Raw genomic sequence first — 17,268 nt, 5'->3', positions numbered from 1 at the left:
CATTATTATTATTAGATTATGTCATAAAAATAAAAAATAAATCAAATTTAACATTTATTTTCTTTTAATTTTAGATTATATCATAAAATTTCCAAAAAAGAGTTTACCATTTATTTTATTTTTAATTTTAGATTATGTCATAAAAATATTCCAAAAAGAGCTTACCATTTATTTTCTTTTAATTTTAGATCATCTCGTAGAAACTCCAAAAAAAATCTACCATTTATTTCTCTTTAATTTTAGATCATGTCATAAAATTCCAAAAATAATAAGTTTACCATTTATTTTATTTTAGTTTGAGATCATGTTATAAAAATCATTAAAAATTAATTTAATTATTTTCATCATTAGTTTTAGATCATGTTATAAAAATTATTAAAAAGATTAATTTAGTTGTTTTCATCATTATTTTAGATTGTAATAAGAAATATAAAAAAAAATTAGTTATTTTGATTATTATTTTTAGATTGTGTTATAATTTATTTATTTTAAAATAGTTAATTTATTTATTTTCTTTATAATTTAAAATTATGTTATAAGAAATATTAAAAAAGGTTAATTTAGTTATGTTTATGTTTAGATTATGTTAGAAAAAAAAAAAAAGTTATGCTTAATTTATTTTCTTTGACTATTATTTTAGTTAAATTTTAAAGAGAACAAAAAGCATTTAATTGTTTTATTATCAGACTTTTAAAAAAAAAAATATGCATGTGTCTAATATTAAGTTGATCTTATTTTCTCACTTTATTTTACTAGACATAAAAAGAATATAATTGTATTTTTCTCCAACTTTATTTCTTGCTATTTTCTCTAAATGTTTGAATAACTATAGAATTATTATTTTTCCAAATAATATCATTTTCTTTGTAATTTTATTTATTATTGTTAGAATGTTATGAATAAATAATTAAATAAATATCTAGTAATGATGTTGACTAATTAATATAATAAAATACTTATGACTATTTTCTTAAACTTTGATCCTACCCCAAGTTATATATTTTAATCTGATTAATTTGTTTCTTATCCCAATTAAAACACTTTACTATTTAAGTTAAAATATTAAAACTTTTTTGAATAACTCAAAAGAAGTGGACTATTGGAATCTAGCATTCCGGTAGGAACCCTTGAATGATCGGTCTTGAACCACGCGTTTTGGATTAACTGTTCATTCTTTTTAAAACACATTAATTAACTTGGACAAAATAAGGGCCGTTGAGATCAAGCATTCTGGCGTAACCCTTTGAACATTTGATTCTCATCAAGTGTTTGTTGTCCATTAAATAATTTCCTTAAATAATTCGAATAAAAAAGGACCATTGGAATCTAGCATTCCAGTGGAACCCTGAAATTTTGATCTTAGGGCTTATGCCTCATTCTCAAATATCCGTCTTTCCAAACCCAAAAATATATACTTAATCCTTATTCAACACCTTTTCAATAAAGATGGAAATGGAACATGGTGTATACCGTGCACTCCTGAGACTAGGATTTGAGATGGATATCTCGCTCATCCAAGTTCTCGCCATTACTCAAAATACATCCAACCAATCAAATTCGTTTTCACCGCCGTGCAACTAATCAAAAACCTTTTTCATAAATGAAAGATATATTGTCTTAAGGTGATGCAAAACAATGTTTCGGCCACGATTGTTGAGTCGAGATAAGTGACGCTTTTTCGAATGTAGATTTATAAATCTGTTCGATGTGTGGTATGCGTCCACTCCTTATTTATTTTGGGTAAAACAATGTTTTCGTCGATTAATACAGTATAGCTTTCGCTAAAATCGACCAACAAACAAACATTTTTCTACCCAGAACTACGTAAGCCTTGATTTCTCTTTTGAGATACGTAGGAGCAGGATTTGTAAATCTTGTCAGGCCCATTAATAAAAAACTTAGGTTTAGTCCTTCGTTAAAAATCCAAAAACATTTCTTCTCTCTTCTATTCTTTCTCTCCCTCATTATAACTTGAGAAGACTAACATAAGCTAACATTCAAAACGAAACTAACTAAACGGTTCCCGTTGAATACAACGGACGTGAGGGGTGCTAATACCTTCCCCTTGCGTAACCGACTCCCGAACCCTGATATTGGTTGCGACGACCATAATCATTGTCGTTCTTTCTTGGGTTTTATCGATATTTCCCCTTTCCATTTTAGGAATAAATAAAGTTCGGTGGTGACTCTGTTCAGTTCATCATTGAGAGCGTGCGATCGCGCTTCGCTTTAAAGTCGTATCCCCATTTTTTCGAGGTGCGACAGATGGCGACTCTGCTGGGGACAGGAACATCCCTAAGTGAGTCAACCCTAGTTCAACTAGGTTTTCGTATGTGTGTTAGCTTTGTTTGTTTATTTTTCTTCCTTTGTTATATGCTTTCTTTATCTCTGTTTTATCGCATTTTTATATAAGTATATATATATATATATATATATATATATATATATATATATATATATATATATATATATATATATATTATATATATATATATGTGTGTGAGTGTTGGGATTTTGATATCATGAATAAAGCTCTACACCCGAGCTTTGGAAAAAGAAGAGAGAACACATAAGTTAGAATTGGAAGTTGTGTAGTGTTAGTCCCCAAGGGCCACTCCTTGCGTGCCTAGCATGAAGACTCCCCTAGAGTAGACCTCTTTGTAGATCTCGTTATAAGACAGCTAGCCTGTTGCATAATGTTGATTCATGAAGGGTCCATGACTCTAGGAGCCCCTCTTAGAACCAGTTCCTGCTTTGGTGGTTACGTAATGTTGGACTCCAAGGGCCTCTCCTTTTTGCACCCAGTATGAAAACTCCGCTCAGAAGAGACCTTTCGTCACTCTTGTCATAAAGCGGCTAGCCTGTTGCATGATGTTGATACGATTATGGTCCATGACTCTGGGAACCTTATCAAAAACGTAGAAACTATCCCGTGAGTGGGTTTAAGGATAGAAATCCTAGAACTATCTGTTAAGGAGCCTACCTAGTAAGATGTTATGAGTTACTCACATTATCCCAGATCCTAACTACCTGAATTGCATTTTATTTGCATACTGAGACATAAAAAATGCATTGCATCCATTCATATATTGTTGCATATGCATTCGTCATCATGCATTTCATATCATTTCTCGAAAATACCAAAAAAAAAACTCATTCATCCTTTGTCCATGAAGCAAAGTGATTCTCAACACGCGTTTAGAACAAAGAACCATGTCTCAGGAGATGATGGACGAGCTAAGGAAAAGCCAAGAAGCGCTAAAGGAGGAACTTAATCTTTTGAAGAGCCAAATGAGATGGGTCTTGGAAACCCTGCAAGTCTTGTTGAGAAAAGAGGGTCACCCAATATACGTTGCTGCAACAAAGAGAGTTACTACTCCACATCCATCTAGCGTTACCCCAAGTCAAGGGAAATTCTATATGGCAACTCCTCGTCTACCGACATATGGCCCTCCATCAAGACGTCATCATCAATATCCTCTGGCTATTCCTCCTCAAAATCACCGAAGTCAGGTTCAGAACAAAAATCAGAATCAGAACAAGAGGAACAAAAATCACAATGACCCAATTCCGGTGCCATATAGCAAGCTCTACCCACAACTGATCCAAAATGCTTTGGTGACCCCTCGAGCTCTCACACTTGTGTCACCATACCTGCCATGGTACAATCCAAATGCAACATGTGAATTCCATAAAGGGGCAGTGGGACATGACCTAGATTCTTGCTTAGCGCTGAAAGCCTTGGTACGAGAGCTGATTAACAAAAAGAGCTTAGTCTTTGAAGAAGATCACCCGAAGATCAAGTGCGAATACCATACTGGAACAATGGGGCACTCCATCGAGGAATGCAAGAGTTTTAAGCTCAAGCTGCAAAGATTGATTGACATAGGGTCACCAACACTCAAGGAGGAAGGCTCAGGCACATATACCTTGGTTTCTGGGCCAGGTAATGAGAAAGGGAAAGGGCCCTTGAAACCCCTCAAGTTTTTGTTCCACAAGGAAGTGTCAGGGATGTGGCTAATGAGCTATCATTGTTTCCTGGTAAGAGCATTGAGATACCGCCTTGGATTTCCAATGTCACGACCCATACCAATGAAAGAAAAGGAGAAGTGAAAGGAGGAAGCTTAGTGGTAAATGTTAACCCATCGGTCGAATAAGTGCGAAGGTCTCAAGGGGTGTCCCCCTAAGTTAATGGATCAAGTTTGGAGAAGTCATTCCCTAAAGTTGGCAAGCATTTGTTTGTTTCAGCATTCTTTTTGTAGTTTCCTTGCATGTTGATTGTTAATTGCTTTTAAGCATTGTTGTTTTCTTTGAATTGGTAAGATTAATGAAATGTTTATGCATATTTTGAATTAATCCATTCGTATTCACTCGTTTTTCATTCATGTTAAAAACAAAAATACTCCTCTCATTCACTTTTGTTTATCAAACCGTTGTGTTAACAAAGATTGGAAGGAGGATGATGAAAATGAAACACCTGAAATTGTTGTGGTATGCTTTTGAGTAAAACCTTGTCGATGATGTAAGGCATTGTTTCAAATCCCCAAACACTGAAGAGATAAGGAGTTAATCCCTAGTCAACCACTTTGAGCCTAGAAGTTGGTATTTATTTCGGATCTAAAACCTTTAATCTTAACCTGGGGCAGGGTAGTTATGTTCAGATAGTTTGATCGTGCATTCGATCTTTCAAAAAAAAAATCGTCCATATGTACACCCTCCAATTAGGTTCAACCACATGTTATCCTTCGCGCACATGTTGAAGTGTCGAAGAAGTTGAGAAAAGCTAAAATTAGTGTTGGTTGATCCTCATCCACCAATAATGTGGCAGTTAAAATGTAAAAAAAAACACAGAAAAAAGTCGGCTAAGTCAAATACCACAAAATGACTTAGGCAAAAGTTAGGGCATCCCGGTGGACCGAAAGCATTAAGGAAGCGGTCCAGGAAAAATTAGGGATAAAATAAATCAATCAAAGGAGGTCATTAAATCCTCAACAAAAACAAAATAAGGTGACTGCCATTTCAAGAAAATTCGTCTTGAATCCTCATCACACCTTCGAACCCTCTTGGAAGTCGAATGCGTGTATCGAATTAACTGAACGTAGGATCTGGAGATCATCAAGAAGAAGGGGTGGGTAAAAAAATAAATTTTGAGCCTTATATCCTTTTGTTTAAAAAACCGTGAACCAGGCCACGTTACAACACTTAAAAGACCTAATTGAGACAGGGTTTATTCTGAAAGCATACTACCACAAGGTTGTGTTAACCTGACTCCAAACGATTTTTATTAATCATTTGATGGCACCAACTTGCATATTGTGAGTGATTAGATCACCATTGTTTTCTTATCAATGACTCGTTCACTGTATTTCACCCATTCATATCAATAAACTTCGAGTTCAAATTTTTGCATAAACATTGCATTAAAATTACCATTTTTTGAATGCACAATCTTATTTGCGAGTCAACACTTAGCATCAAAGAAATTCCAAATACAATTGAGGAACTTGATAAAGTGAAAGAAGTCTAGTCAGAGGCAAATCACTTTGAGCATCAGTTAATTCGAGCTAATCACCCTAAGGGTCATCTAGCCAAGAGTAATTTGTTTCAAGACTCAGACCGGGGCAAGCCACCTCAGAGCTCAACTATCCAAGGAAAGTCAATCAAGAGTCTACCATTCCAACATTTGGTTAGTCAAGTTCGGACCATTGCAAGTTTCAAACACTTGGGGCAAGCCATCTCGAGGTAGTCTCATGGCAAGTTGTTTTCAAACTCACTTTCAAGGTGAACATTTCCAAAGTCCCAACAGACTGGGGCAAGATGAGCCACAGAGGGGCAGACCCCTTCATGCTTTCAAATTACTCAAACAAATTCTGCCATACGTCAACAACTATTGAGTCTAAGATGAGTGCCGGAAATTATGCTAGCATGATTCATTAATCCTCCAAAAGAATCCCATTGGCTAAGTTGTGGTTGTCAAGCTTGATAGAATTCTCCTTTGATAACATTTATCATAAAATATTTGGTTGAGTTCTCGGTGTTGAGGAATCATGAGCTTCCATAAAAAGCCTTTACAAACTCTCGGTCCACTCAAGTGTCAGCATTCTCATAGTCATGATCATTCATATATCATGCATAAAAAAAATCCAAATCATGCATAGCCGAAATGTACTTCGGGCTCATTTTGCATTGACCCGGGTCTTGTTGTTGATCCTATACCCTTTGACCTCTAATTCTAATTTGTATTTGGTGCCCTTAAACCAACATCCGATTTTTGCAGTCATTTTCAAGTCCAATTGTTGTTGGCAAAATCCGTTAAAAGTTGGTTATAATCCATTACTTACGGTCAAGAGTCCAATTGTTGTTGAGCATTATCAGGTCATATATGAACCTGTTGTTCAATACTATTCAGGTCATATATGAACCTGTTGTTGAACTTTATTCCATTACCAGGTCATGTATGAACCTGTTGTTCAATACTATTCAGGTCATATATGAACCTGTTGTTGAACTTTATTCCATTATCAGGTCATATATGAACCTGTTGTTCAGTGCTATTCAGGTCATATATGAACCTGTTGTTGAACTTTATTCCATTATCAGGTCATATATGAACCTGTTGTTCAATACTATTCAGGTCATATATGAACCTATTGTTGAACTTTATTCCATTATCAGGTCATATATAAACCTGTTTGTTCAGTGCTATTCAGGTCATATATGAACTTGTTGTTGAACTTTATTCCATTATCAGGTCATATATGAACCTGTTGTTCAATACTATTCAGGTCATATATGAACCTGTTGTTGAACTTTATTCCATTATCAGGTCATATATGAACCTGTTGTTCAGTGCTATTCAGGTCATATATGAACCTGTTGTTGAACTTTATTCCATTATCAGGTCATATATGAACCTGTTGTTCAATACTATTCAGGTCATATATGAACCTGTTGTTGAACTTTATTCCATTATCAGGTCATATATGAACCTGGTGTTCAGTGCTATTCAGGTCATATACGAACCTGTTGTTGAACTTTATTCCATTGTCAGGTCATATATGAACCTATTGTTGAGCCTTATTCAGGTCATATATGAACCTGTTGTTGAGCTTTATTCCAGTATTACCAGATTCTTGATATTCCCCAACATTGTCAGGTCATATATGAACCTGTTGTTGAGCTTTATTCCAGTATTACCAGATTCTTGATATTCCCCAACATTGTCAGGTCATATATGAACCTGTTGTTGAGCTTTATTCCAGCATTGCCAGGTCATATATGAACCTGTTTTGAAGAATCTTTCTCTATGATTGTTTCAGTGTTATCAGGTCATATATGAACCTGTTGTAGAAATTTTCATATTCGGGTTTAGTAAGTCATATGTGAACTTACTACCGAAATCTCTTGTATTCTAAGTATCGTTTATCAAATTTCACTTTGAGTACTCCCCGGTGTGTGTCTGACTCTCCAGCAGGATTTGTTTTCCCCCACAAGTTTGTTTTTTTACCATTTGTCTGTCTCCCTGTGGACCATCAGCATTCCCCACAGATTGGTCTGCCTAGTAGCATCTTCTGTTAAGGGTTCACCGTATCCCTAGCAGATAAAGATTACAAAAAAAAGTCTTGTATCCATGCATATCATATCATAGCATTTGCATTTTTCAGGATCAAAATTTGGGTCTCCATGGTATTTAACCATCCCCCACTGCAATCCAATGAAAAATGTTGTTTCATTTTCCTCTGGTGGAAGATGTTTAAATAGGGGCAACTGTCATACCCCGATTTTGGTCCTGGAATTTTTTCATCCACTATGCATCATGCATTCATTTTAATATAAACCCTAATTCACGTCTGAGGTCAATCGTTGACTTTCTAGTCATTTAGTTGACCAAAGTCAACCGTCCATTCCCAAATCCATATTGTCTCGATTTTGATAAACATTGGTCATTATCTAAGCCTTTTCGATCATGGTGCTTTTAATTACAAAATGGATTCTAATTTAAGTTATTTGAAATTTTAATTTTCAATTTGATTTTAATTTCAAATTAAGTCTAATTTCAAATTTCAATTTAATCTTAATTGTTTTTTTACTAATGGTTCAAACTCTAATTGATTTTAATTTTCAAATAAATGTTAGAATTGATATCAAAGTAATTTTAACAAATTATAGATTAATTTGATTTTAATTGGTTTTATTATTTTTATTTTATTTTAAATTGACATTTAGATTAGTCTTAGATTATTTCTAAAATCCATATCCATTTTTATAACCAAATATCCATTTCCATAAACCAAGTTACAACCATTCTTATTCTTTACAATCACTTCAATCAAGTTCAAACTACAACCATAACCATACAATTCATTCAAACTTTCATTCAATATATCCAATTCCATTCAATACAATTCAATAAACATTCATTACATGATCCCATTCATTCAATTAACTTTTAATACACAATCTAACAATTCAATACGTTTCCAACCCAATCCCATGAGAATTCCAAAACAACCCCGCCATCCAATGCGCTTCGTAGCCGCATCCAAGCCGAAATTCCCAAGCTAACCAATAACCTTCAGACTTTCTATTCATTCCTGAAGCAAATATGTCCAAAATTCTGCAGTAATTAACCAATTATGCATCACACCTGCAAGTGCAAACCAAAGGATCCTGCACAAACATCAACGGTCAATGACCTGTATCAGTCCCAAGCATATTCACATTAATCCAAGTTGCAGCAGCCAACAAATAATAAGACATCAAGTAATCCCATCCTAAACTTATAACAACTCCAAAACAGTTCTTCAATAAGCTATGATGGCGACGCCTTTCGTTCTATAACAGGAATTGAATGATGAAGCTTCAGAGTTGCCATCATCAAAAGCTACCCCACCATCACGTTCTTCATCAAAGAGAAGCAGAGCTGCAGAGTTTCATAATTTATCTGAAAAGAGAAGGAGGAGTAAGATTAATGAGAAATTGAAAGCTTTGCAGAATTTAATTCTGAATTCTAATAAGACAGACAAAGCTTCAATGCTTGATGAGGCTATAGAATATTTAAAGCAGCTTCAACTTCAAGTGCAATGTTTGTAATCATTTCTGCAGATGTTAATGATAAGAAATGGTTATAGCCTGCATCCGGTGTCTCTATCAAGAGGATCGCGACCTACGACGTTTTCTCAAACCGATTTATTCAATCTTGATGAGGGTAATATTGGATTTCACAATTCTGTCAACGCAATTGCCTCATCTGCAAATGATGAATGTTTTGCGCCGCCTAGTTTTAGTTTTCCAAAACAAGGCAGCATCTCGAATCAAACTGTCACGGCAAATATAGCTAATTTCGACCCCTCAGCAAGTTTTCAACCCTCTATTAAGGCTTAACTCCTGCAACAGCACACCACAGGGAATTAACAAGCTTCAAAACAATCAATACGACTACACCATAGAGGATAACAAGTTCTAACTTACGGTAACTAACCTATAACCTTTTTCAGAACCAAGGCAACCTGTTTTCTCTTTTCATTCACTGCTACGGATTTGGCTTCACCATAATGGCTAAAGAGAACCCAACCTGCACTGCCATAACAGCAACATAACGAATTCATCTGCAACGAATTCATAATGGAGTCGCACCATCAAGGCCATGAAAACTGAAGCTACCCATGAATGTTCCAATTTTCACTGCAGTGAAAGCAAGGTAAATCAGCAAGGCAGTAAAATTTCAAGAAATATCCCAAAACGGAATTGAGACAAAGTTAGAGCGAGAAAGGCTAAGTTCATATTACCGTTTCCAGATTTAAGTATCAAGCGAGACAGGCAAAGCTGAGCACCTAAAAGCACTTCCAAGAGGTTTCCCTTTTTAATCTCCATAGCTAGCTCGAAAACCCTAACGGATTAGGTATAAAAAGAGGCGGATGCTGTAGAAAAAAGGAGAGTTTTTAGGAGCGGCGATGAAAAACCTAATTTCAATCGGCCACAAAAAAAACCCTAAAGTTTTCAGAGAGCGAAAACCCTATAGCTAGAAGAGTTGAGCGGCGACGGGAGGAAGATCCAAGCATTGTCGTTACCGTCGGACCACCGTCGAAGGTGAGCTTTACTGCTTTAATCTCTTTAAAGCATATGTTTTTTGGCATGTAGAGTGAAAGTTTGTGAATGAGGTTGAGATTGAGAGATGACATGAGCGAGAGAGGTGTGAGATAGAGCGATCGAGAGTGACGAGATGGTAAGAGATCGAAATTGAGAGAGAGAAGGATGATTGAGTGTGAAAGAAGAAAGGAAGTGAATGGTGATTAGGCATGGCAACGGGGCGGGTCGGAGACGGTTTTTACCTCCCCCAAACCCAAACCCGAATCCCAAAACAATCCCCGTTCCCCGCCCCAAACCCAAACGGGGATGGAGAATCAAAACCCGAACCTGTCCCAAATGGGTTTGGGTTGGGTTCGGGTATCCCCGCCCCGCCACCATTCATTTAATGAAATCAATTTTTTTAATAGAAATATTTATTTTTTCCAAAATAAAATTACATTACAAATAATAAAATAAAACAATCTAAAAAAATTTCATACATACATTTCAAATATTTTAAATAATAAATTTAAATTAAAATATCAAAACTTTAACCACATATTTAATATTCTAAATTATCAAAAAATAATAATAATGTACATAATAAAATAAACGGGGCGGGTTCGGGGTGGGTACTAGTGTCCCCATTACCCGACCCGTCCCCATATTTTATAATCGGGGAAAACCCAAACCCAAACCCAGTCAAAGCGGATTTTCCCCGTCAACTTCAGGGCGGGTTCGGGTGGGTACCCACGGTTATGGGTTATGTTGTCATGCCTAATGGTGATAGGTACTGATTTTAATTCTCATTGTTTACATTTATTCTATTTTCAATATTATTTAATGCACTTTTCTTCTTCTTCCAAGAATCACGCGAAGATTTATTGTTCATTTGGTCTTTTGAAATCACTAAATATTCAGTTGTTTGTTCATAGGAAAGAATAACATTTATGACTTGATTTTTATTTATTTTATTATTTGGTTTATTTTTTTAGTTAAAAGGGAAAGTAAAAAATAAAAACAAAAACAATTTTATATTATATCTATTTTTAATTAATGGATGCTTAGAAATTTTCTTATTTCCTTCTTTATTTTAAAATATAACCGTTGGTAAAAATATATTAAAATCAGAATAATAAAGGGATTTTTTCATTATTTTTTAATTGTTTTTTAATAATTTAGTTATTTGGTCATCATTAATTAATTGTTACTATTATTAATTGGATTATTTAATTAGTTTTGATTTCTAAATTATTTTTATCATTCATTCTATGATTTAATTAAAATATCTACTTTTTTATTTATTTATGGGTTGCTATTTAAATAAATAATTGTATGATGATATTGATCGAATAGATAGAATAAGAATTTTGGCCCAATAACATGTTTTTTAAAATTTGATTAAATATTTTTTTCCTGATTAAATCATCTTATCATTTAAGTTAAAATATTAAATCTTTTCAAAAATTACTAGAAAGAAGAGGGCCATTGGAATCTAGCATTCCGGTGGGAACCCTCGAATACTCGGTCATAAGCCTTGCATTTTCGATTAACCGTTTATTTTATTTTCTTTGTTTCTTAAAACATTTAAATTAACTTATTCTTTTGTTATTTTTTTAAAAATAAAAATAAATAGATAAATACATATAAGTCATATTAACAAAAATTACAAAAAGAGTTTTCTATTTATTATTTTGTATTTTAGATTATGTTATAAAATATTTTAAAATGTTAATTTAGTTATTTTCATTATTATTATTAGATTATGTCATAAAAATAAAAAATAAATCAAATTTAACATTTATTTTATTTTAATTTTAGATTATATCATAAAATTTCCAAAAAAGAGTTTACCATTTATTTTATTTTTAATTTTAGATTATGTCATAAAAATATTCCAAAAAGAGCTTACCGTTTATTTTCTTTTAATTTTAGATCATCTCGTAGAAACTCCAAAAAAAACCTACCATTTATTTCTCTTTAATTTTAGATCATGTCATAAAATTCCAAAAATAATAAGTTTACCATTTATTTTATTTTAGTTTGAGATCATGTTATAAAAATCATTAAAAATTAATTTAATTATTTTCGTCATTAGGTTTAGATCATGTTATAAAAATTATTAAAAAGATTAATTTAGTTGTTTTCATCATTATTTTAGATTGTTATAAGAAATATAAAAAAATTAATTTAGTTATTTTGATTATTATTTTTAAATTGTGTTATAAATTTTTTTTTAAATAGTTAATTTATTTATTTTCATTATAATTTAAAATTATGTTATAAGAAATATTAAAAAAGGTTAATTTAGTTATGTTTATGTTTAGATTATGTTAGAAAAAAATAAAATAAAAAAGTTATGTTTAATTTATTTTCTTTGGCTATTATTTTAGTTAAATTTTAAAGAGAACAAAAAGCATTTAATTGTTTTATTATCAGACTTTTAAAAAAAAATGCATGTGTCTAATATTAAGTTGATCTTATTTTCTCACTTTATTTTACTAGACATAAAAAGAATATAATTGTATTTTTCTCCAAGTTTATTTCTTGCTATTTTCTTTAAATGTTTGAATAACAATAGAATTATTATTTTTCCAAATAATATCATTTTCTTTGTAATTTTATTTATTATTGTTAGAATGTTATGAATAAATAATTAAATAAATATCTAGTAATGATGTTGACTAATTAATATAATAAAATACTTATGACTATTTTCTTAAACTTTGATCCTACCCCAAGTTATATATTTTAATCTGATTAATTTATTTCTTATCCCAATTAAAACACTTTACTATTTAAGTTAAAATATTAAAACTTTTTTGAATAACTCAAAAGAAGTGGACTATTGGAATCTAGCATTCCGGTAGGAACCCTTGAATGATCGGTCTTGAATCACGCGTTTTGGATTAACTGTTCATTCTTTTTAAAACACATTAATTAACTTGGACAAAATAAGGGCCGTTGGGATCAAGCATTCTGGCGTAACCCTTTGAACATTTGATTCTCATCAAGTGTTTCTTGTCCATTAAATAATTTTCTTAAATAATTCGAATAAAAAAGGACCATTGGAATCTAGCATTCCAGTGGAACGCTGAAATTTTGATCTTAGGGCTTATGCCTCATTCTCAAATATCCGTCTTTCCAAACCCAAAAAATATATACTTAATCCTTATTCAACACCTTTTCAATAAAGATGGAAATGGAACATGGTGTATACCATGCACTTCTGAGACTAGGATTCGAGATGGATATCTCGTTCATCCAAGTTCTCGCCATTACTCAAAATACATCCAACCAATCAAATTCTTTTTCACCGCCGTGCGACTAATCAAAAACCTTTTTCATAAATGAAAGATATATTGTCTTAAGGTGATGCAAAACAATGTTTCAGCCACGATTGTTGAGTCGAGATAAGTGACGCTTTTCCGAATGTAGATTTATAAATCCGTTCGATGTGTGGTATGCGTCCACTCCTCATCTGTTTTGGGTAAAACAATGTTTTCGTCGATTAATACAGTATAGCTTTCGCTAAAATCGACCAACAAACAAACATTTTTCTACCCAGAACTACGTAAGCCTTGATTTCTCTTTTGAGATACGTAGGAGCAGGATTTGTAAATCTTGTCAGGCCCATTAATAAAAAACTTAGGTTTAGTCCTTCGTTAAAAATCCAAAAACATTTCTTCTCTCCCTCATTATAACTTGAGAAGACTAACATAAGCTAACATTCAAAACGAAACTAACTAAACGGTTCCCGTTGAATACAACGGACGTGAGGGGTGCTAATACCTTCCCCTTCCGTAACCGACTCCCGAACCCTGATATTGGTTGCGAAGACCATAATCATTGTCGTTCTTTCTTGGGTTTTATCGATATTTCCCCTTTCCTTTTTAGGGATAAATAAACTTCGATGGCGACTCTGTTCAGTCCATCATTGCGAGCGTGCGATCGCGCTTCGCTTTAAAGTCGTATCCCCATTCTTTCGAGGTGCGACACTCCCGCCCAGACGTCAGGGCGAAGCTGTCTTCTTCACATATGACTAGAATTCTTTAAGTCCCAAAATCTCGCGTTGGTCGACATAATGGCCTGCCGACGGAGCCGTCTTTCCCTGTCGGCCTCGTCCTTTATTTTTCTTGCTTGCTTTCAACATCTTTCTACCTTTTGGTAGGGTATGATCCCTACATTCATAGGGCCTTTTCATTACTTGTGCTTTCAACCTTCCTTAGGAATATTTCATAGTAACAAAATGCCCCTCAGAGATGCCATTTTCGACTGTCGATGTTGATGAGATGATGGTATCTCTGAAACTATTGGCTTACTCTTTACTGTTCCCGCTTCTACTTAGTGGGACCTCTGTGTGCCCCATGTGGGTGACGTCAATCAATCATGGCGAGCGTTTCTTCTTCTCCTCGAGACGCACAAAATCACGTCTACGTCACTTCACGTCTCCAACACTGAACGTGTTTGCCTTTTAGCTTGCTCTCTCTCCTCCACGTGTCCGTAGGCGTGGGAACGTGAGTCTACGTGTCGAACGTGGAAGTGTAACTGTTCCCTATTCTTTGCTCAGGGTTTAAGGGCTATAAAACCCTCCTTCTTCTTTCTTTTTCTCTTTTTTGGCTTCCTTGATTCAGCATTCATTTATCTTCTGCTTTCTCTGTGAAAAATCTTTTCCACTCCACACGAAAAAACCTTCTGTTCTTTCCATGGCCACCTCTAACAAACCTTCAGCTACTGAACTCACGCGCCCCATCAACATTGATGATAGGGAGTATGTCCCTGAGCCTCCATTGGTAGAAGAAAAGGAGAAAATCTGGCGTTCTCAGGTATTGATTCCTTTCTCTCTGGCTAATGAACCCTTAGCGTTTCTAGGTCCTCTCCCAGAAAACCGACACCCAGAGATCACCAAAAATGACTCTTCCCTTTTTCCCGCCAGTCACATTTCTGAACCTCTGATATCTGCTCAACAACCCTTCTCCCTTCGATACGTCGATAGGAACTTCATAACCGCTCCTCCCAGGAATTGTCCTAAGTTTTGTGCTTGGATGGACCGGTTGGAAACGGAGAAAATCGACCACTAGAAACGGACAAGCATTTATACCCTCTTACAGATTGCCCGCTGTGGCCCTCCCCAGTCTTGTGGCATGTTATTACCCCCCTTCAATTCTGGGAGAGTTCGACCAACTTTTTCCATACTAGATGTGGCATGATCACGCCGACACTCCTAGACGTTGCTGCGATCACTAGATTGAGACCGACTGACAAAGTTTTTGACTGCGAGGCAGTAACCCCAGTCTCCTTGCGGTTCGACGTTGGTGACTCTCGCAAACCAACATACAACAATTTTATTGATCATCACGCCACTTCTGCAGGCCCCATGACCGACGAGGAACATGTGGAGTTCTTGACTCTTTGGCTGTCACGTTTTGTTTTCTGCTCCAGGTCTATGCAGGTAGCCAAACACTTTGCTCTCATGGCAACCCAATTGCATCAAGAGCGGGACGTTGCCTTGGGCCAGCTGCTGCTAGCCTCTCTCTATGAGTCTCTATCTGAGGTTGTCTGCCAGATTAGGCTCTTCGACCCTGAGAACTCTAGAAAGAAGAATGTATTGGTTCATGGCCCTTTCTGGTTCCTGCAATTGTGGCTCAATGCCACCTTCTCCAAAGATATAACTCCCTATGGGATGAGGAGGGTTGCGTGTCCCCTAGAGGAACGACATGTTATCTGGAAACGGTTGATCCCCTTGACACCCATCGACAAAAACTTTCCAGACCTTCGAGTATTTCGCCTCATCTTCAACATCATGTTCACTCGTGTCGACTTCCTACCTTCCATGGCGCCTTTTAGCTGTCGAACTGAGTGTCCTGAGTGGCTCACCAGACCTTTCCTTCCCGTCGACGGGGAACATAGGACTGAAACCTTCCTTATTTGGTGGCGTTTATTAGTCCCTCGCTTCTTGTCGGCGGAGACTGCCAGCAGCAATCCAGGTCTAGTAGCTTACCAGCCTAATCTTGTGGCCAGGCAATTTGGTCTTTGCCAATTTATCCCCAAACCTCTGTTTTCTTCTCAAGAGTTACTTGCCAATATCCTCTGCGGCCAACCTTGGAGTGAGGTCGAAGAAGAACTTGAGAATATTTGGAAAAACCGACCACGTCTTCCTTCCCTTTCTTTTCGACCCGCTTATTACTACACCAAAGAATTTCATGATTGGTGGCAGTCCTATTTTTTCCTTTATGTTGGCGATCCTGATGCCAAACTTACTGAATTGACTGATGCTTTTGTTTGTTTACAGGCGAAGTCAACCAAATGTAAGGCTCTTCATGTCAAACAGATTCGTGTTTTCCAGAACTACTTCCAAGTTGTGTATCGACCAGATAATCTTCGTGGGACCATCCGGGAGGCGGCTGTCGAACTAAAAGCGAAAATAATCCATCAACTTCCAAAACTCAAAATCCCTGATCACGTGAAAGACAAATATTTTTATGCCCTTCATTTTGGAAAACTAAAGTTCCCTCCTCTGCCATCTAGTCCATTGGCTTTGGCCTTTGGACATTTGGTTCCGGTGTGGTTCTACTGTCCCATTTCATACGTACAAAACGCCTCTAAGAGAAAGAAAGCCGACAGAGTGGTCCCCACGAAGTATTATCTGCCTGACTACTCAGGGCCGCTCCATATCGATCCTCGATATGTTAGCGTGTTCAAAACCACGCAACTTGGTAACGCTTTCTTGGAAATTTGAACACTCTTTTCCAACTGGACTTCATCGCTCACTTGCGTTTCTTTCATTTATTTGTAGCGCTCCCTCTAACAACTGCAGACTCTGCATCTGCTGACCGACCTACTCCTTCGACACATAAGGCTCAAGTTCGACTTTGGCTGAAGTACTATTTCTTTTAACCTTAACTTTATCCTTAGCCATCTTTCTCTTCTTGCAGGTTGTTCCTGAGCAATCTTCTGACGATGATGGGCGCCCCATTGCCCAAGTCTTGAGAAAAACCAGTTCTTCTGTATGCTCCTCTAAAGCATTTCTATTTGCTTTTGCCTTCTAAAGGGGGAACAGTACGTGGTTGCTAATGTTTCACTTATGTGCAGGGTCAACCTCGTTCGACAGAACCTACTGTCTCTCCTTCCTCCAAAAAATCCAAAAAACACAAGCGTTCTGCTCCCGCGGGCTCTGAGGTATTTCTTGTCGGCATGTCT

The sequence above is a fragment of the Lathyrus oleraceus genome, chromosome 4, assembly GCF_024323335.1.
Source record: "Lathyrus oleraceus cultivar Zhongwan6 chromosome 4, CAAS_Psat_ZW6_1.0, whole genome shotgun sequence".
Taxonomy (NCBI): Eukaryota; Viridiplantae; Streptophyta; class Magnoliopsida; order Fabales; family Fabaceae; genus Lathyrus; species Lathyrus oleraceus.
The sequence above is the reverse complement of the archived record's forward strand: the minus strand, read 5'-3'. Positions refer to the sequence as shown.